At 39.1% G+C, this 5,532-nt stretch overlaps 1 pseudogene; it reads left to right on the top strand.

Annotated features, from left to right (window-relative positions):
* Nucleotides 1-2,114: 2,114 nt before the first annotated feature.
* On the top strand, nucleotides 2,115-2,797 carry LOC121784316 (annotated as a pseudogene).
* The last annotated feature ends 2,735 nt before the right edge of the window (nucleotides 2,798-5,532 follow it).

Genomic DNA, 5,532 nt, shown 5'->3' on the forward strand with positions numbered 1-5,532 from the left:
TTCACAAAATGCCTATATGGCAACATGTTTTACACAAGAGGTGAAAAGTACGGTAGTTCGATGTATCATGGCCCGAGACCTGCTTAGAGTATAAGTGGGAGAGTTTTGGCAGTGGGTATACTCGAAAGCATGATTTTGAGTATAAGTGGGAGATTGTTAGGATTGGTATACTGAAAAGCATATTTCGAGCATGTTGCACGGATAGAATTGCTTGTATATAATAAACTCTACAATCCACTTTTAACCCAAGGCGAGAATAATTAATTTTATCGCATTGGTGTTTGCTTATGCATTTATAAGATGTTTTTCAAACATTTAAATGTATAAGAAGCAAATAAGTCTAATTATTCTGCATAGTAGACTGGTCGTGAACGACGTTCACAGAAGGTGACGCAGTCGGTCCTTTGTAGAAGAGAAATAGAATTTCACAACCCAGATAGGCTTTGGCTACCTATCGTGAAAGGTTGCAGTGTCAATCCGCATGTTTCCTTACCTTAGGAAATAAATGACACTGGTGTGGTATAGCACTGAAGGATCTAACAGTTAAGATAAGTCTTTCTTGCTATTTACTGAAAGACGAGGTCTCGGTGATTGTTATTTCTTAATCATTGTTGACATAACATTGGGCATACGATATTGATTATGCACTACTTTGATTTATCAAATGGTGCGGATTTTTCGCAATCCAAGAATCCTGGTATCTTGGGTAGTGGTGATCAATGTCTAGAGGTGCTAGTATTGTTATTGCAATGAATCGTGTGCTGGGTGAGTCCAGTTTGATAATATCCTCAAGAGATGATCGAAAAAGGTTTTATTATTCAGAAACCCGACCGGTTGAAATTTATTCCAGAATAATAAATAAAGATTTTGAACTAGACAACTCTTGGAAAAAGATATTAATTAATTAAAGTCAAATAGCAGACTTAAATTAATTAATGGATATTTATATCTTAAACACGGGAAATAATAAGTTAAAGAGGTAAAGCCCGGATTACTCGTAATTTGGGATTGGACGGGCAGTCAATATCATTATACTATAGTGGATGATAATAATATTCTATTGGACTTGTATTAAATTGGGGCTCAATTTAATTAGTAAAAGTACAACATGTTTGGCCCAAGTCCAACCTCCATGGATCCCTAATCTGGCTCATCATAACTCTATATAAAAGGAGATTAGAAAGGAGATTCAATGACAATTTTTAAGAGTTAATTTTCGTGCTCCCCTCTGGGAGTGGACGAAAAAATCGGTTTTTGACAAAACTGATATTCTGTCTCCTTTCTAATCAAGTCCTTTTCGATTCTGACAAGCTTTGCCCACCCAAAGGTCATTATCTGGGTTCAGGATACAGATTAGAAGATTCGTGGTTGAGTACAAAGATCATCACGTGGAGAAGGCGCAAGCAATCGTCGATTCTTTGGAGAATCAGATCGGTAATCCTAAACCGTAGAATATCATGAATTAGGATTTTAATTCCTTAAGCATGATTTTTGTGCGTTCTTGTGTGCAATTCAATGTTTAACATGTGAATCAATTAATCCCATAATCAGTCAAATAGATCCATATGTATGATTTATTTGTGAATGCATGACTTACGCGGTGCAAGGGGTACCAAACCCCAGCAGTAATGAATACTTGATCCAGCGGTACACCGACATGCAGAGCCAAATATCGCATTCATCACTGCAGGCTGATATGATTGAAGAGGTCTGGAACCGTAGAAGTAGCGACGCATAGTGATTTGGGTTTCCCCCAGTGTTTTTAAACTAGATCACTTTCGTTGTATAATTTTCCTATTTTAATATAATACAACGAAATTATTGTTACATTTTTTTTAGGTTGTGAATTTTTTTTGTTTACAATCCAAATTATTTTATTTTAATTAAATTTATAAATATCATAAATTTAAAGACTAATAAAATTTATTAGATATAAATTAAAAAATATTATTACAAAAGCAAATAAATTAATTTTATTTTTTGGAGAGGGCCACATTTCGTGGCCTTTACCATTGTGAAGGCCACAAGAGAGCCACGAATGGTGGCCGGGCCACATTTGGTGGCCTTCAAGGGCCACCCATTGTGGACACCCTGATGGCATCAGTAGCTATTCAATGGGGCGCTACGGCTCTGCATCTCCTGTCACACCTGATAGGTCTCCTCGTAGGAGAAGCTCGTCTAGAAGAGAAAGATCTCCTGCTCGTGAAAAAGGAAAGTCGCCTCCCAATCACAGGAATTCTAATGCAGACAAGCTTCAAAGTCGTACTAGGTCACCAAAACGTGCTAGAACAAGATCCCCTGCATCTCATTCACCCGTGAGTGAGAAACTCCATGGTCGCACCAAACCCTCAATCCCTAGAAAATCACCATCTCGTTCAATGTTAAACAAAAGACTTCAATCCGGACCAGATCGGCGAATCGGGAGAAATCAAGGTCTCCACCACCTCTTTCACCGCGTACTAAAAGATTGGAAAGAGTTAAATCAGAACTATATGCTGGAAAAGGGAACGAGAGGGAATATGGGAAAAACCACAATAGGATGAGCAACAGGGCTGCTCGTGAGGGAAAGGAATTAGACATGGATTTTTCTGTTGAGAAGAAAGATAGAAGGACAGGAAGGGATGCTGCTGGTAATGGCTCTAGATCCAGACATGGATGCTCCCGTTCACCTTCTGATCGTCACCGCAGTGGTCAACAAAGATCTAGATCGCCACCTGCCACTGACAACAGAGGGCGTACCGAGGTGTCTGGTGATATTCACTCCTCATACCTTGTTCATGTCTTAGTGATTTTTTAAAATTATTGATGAGATGACTTGTTTTGACATGGTAAGCACAGAGTCAAAGACAAGTCTTTAAATTAAATTTTACGAGGAAATCGGGTTTATAGGGCAGTTGGCCTTTAAAATCACGTAAATGTACTCATTTTGTTATCTATTCCATATATAGGAAAAACGCCAATAGGAAAGGCGTTTTTATTAAGTAAAAACGCCAACTAGAATGGCGTTTTACAATGTTCAAGTATTTTACCCGTATTTACTCCAATTACAGTACATTTAAACACGCCAATCACGATGGCGTGTATATAATAAAACGCCTATACGGAATGCGTGTTTATGAAATTAGACACGCCGATGAAAATTGCGTGTTAAATTAACACACCAATCCGTGTGGCGTGTCTGTGATAAAAGACGCCAACATCATTTGCGTCTTTACAAAAAGACGCCAACAGTATTTGCGTGTTTTGAATAAAACACGCTAACATAATTTGCGTCTTTAACTAAAAGACGCCAACACCATTGGCGTCTTTGTACAGAAGCATATACCAGCAGCCAGTCTTCGCGAAAAATTCACACCACACACACACACTTCGCGATTTTCTCTAGCAGCGGCCAAATCCTTCGCAAATTCCTCCGCGTCTTTGTGATTTCGCCCTCCATTCATCAATCGGTGCTAGTTTTCCCCAAATTCGTCCAATTTATTCGGTTAGTATGCTTATCTTTTACATTATTAGAGTAATTGTTGGATACTTAGCTAGGGTTTGTAATGGGTTGCGATTTGAGTTGAAATATTGTGCATATGGATTATTTGTATGACGTTAGTGTTGATTATTATGTTGGATTGTTTGGGTTTAAGTTGAATTGGTGGAAAATTGATATATATTGTTTATTTGAACTGTTACTTTTGTGTAGGTGAATTGTGTTATGATGTTGAAGTTGTGTATTGTGAATTATTTGATATAGGTGTTTCATTTTGTGATATTGTATTAAATTGTTTGTAATTATTGAATTTGTTTAGGTTTGTTTATTGTTTAATTTGGAATATGAATGTTGTGTAGGTAATTTATGGCATCTTCTTCAACTTCTCGTCGTCGGCTCTTATGTGGTCCTGAGGACCCCTCCGTATTATATCTGCAGAGACAACACGTCTCTAATAACATATGGGCAGGAGTGCCATCGGAAGACGTACGGTGTAGAAGATACGAAGGAATCATATGGGATGTTCCCATAAATCCTCGTGTTTTGGCGGTTATAGATGAGATGGGGTTCGGAGGGATGTTGAGGTGTGGTCAACCGAAAGACATTGACCACCATCTTATCACCGCTTTGATTGAACGTTGGAGGCCAGAGACTCACACGTTTCACTTTCCAGTCGGTGAAGCGACTGTGAGCTTAGAAGACGTGGAGGTCTTATGGGGCCTCAAAACTGACGGTGAGCCTCTGATGGGTTACATCCCCACTAAGGATGTCAACTATTGGAAGGATGTTTGTTTGGATTTTCTTGGCTTTATTCCAGATGCAGTTGATCTAAAAGAAATGAACTGGAAGCAGACAAGCTTATCAAATCAACTGCGGATTGAGTTGAGTGATGACCACGAGCAATACATGTACAATCAACGTGCTCGTGTATATTGTCTGCTGTTACTGGGTGCTCGTGAACATTGCAAAGTCCATTCAGGCACAGCCCAATAATCTTGGTGTCTGATTGGATTGAACACCGTAGAATATTGGTGTACCCAAACACTTGTGTGGTATACGGGATCAACAAGCGACAGCATGGGCTCGTTTCTAAACCGCGCAACTGCCGCTGCATGTGAACATGGAAGTCTCCACATCTGCCACTTTTGACATTTGCAGTTCGACTCCAAGTACTTTACCTTCCACTTATTACCACCCTTTCCACCAATTCGACGCTTTGTTCGAACCACATAAAGCCCTGCAATTGTGTTTGGGACTCTCACATTATGTAATTGACCTTTTACATCATTTCTGCACACCTTTTCATGGGCCCACGGGGTAAGTGGTGTGGCACACTGTGTTGATGCAATTGATCGCTCATTAAACCATTCTACTATCCTCCAAAATATCAGATCAATGCAAGCTTTAATTGGGAGTTGTCTTGCGCCTCTCAACACATTGTTGTAAGATTCCACCATATTAGTGGTCATCTCACCCCATCTTTTGTGTTTGTCATACGCCAAATTCTATTTTTCTAACTCCACGGCATCAAGGTACTGCACAACCTCGTTGTTGATGGTTCGAAGTAAACGACGTCTGATCTTAAACTTTGCTTTCTTGGTAGCAATACCAATTTTCCAAACAAGTTTTTTTACCATGATGCCTTTGTGATTCTGCAAAACATTCTTTCTAACATGTACCAAGCAAAATCTGTGATGCCCCACATTGGGTTATTCTTTCCATATGGGAGAATTCATTGCATCTATGATTACCACATGCTTATCTGATATTACACATATTTCATGCTTGACTACGTGAAGTCTAATACGTTCCATAAACCAATTCCAACTTTGTATGGTTTCCTCATCAACAATGGCATATGCAATAGGCAAACATTTCTTATTTCATCAAATCCAACGACAATAAGAATTTTACCTCGACATCGTCCACGTAGATGAGTTCCATCAACGGTTAAAACTGGTTTGCATAGTTGAAAAGCCTCCACAGCTGGACCAAAAGCCCAAAATACGTACTTGAAAATCTTGTTCATACTGTTGCTTAATCTGTCATCATGC

The sequence above is a fragment of the Salvia splendens genome, chromosome 21 (genome assembly GCF_004379255.2).
Source record: "Salvia splendens isolate huo1 chromosome 21, SspV2, whole genome shotgun sequence".
NCBI lineage: Eukaryota > Viridiplantae > Streptophyta > Magnoliopsida > Lamiales > Lamiaceae > Salvia > Salvia splendens.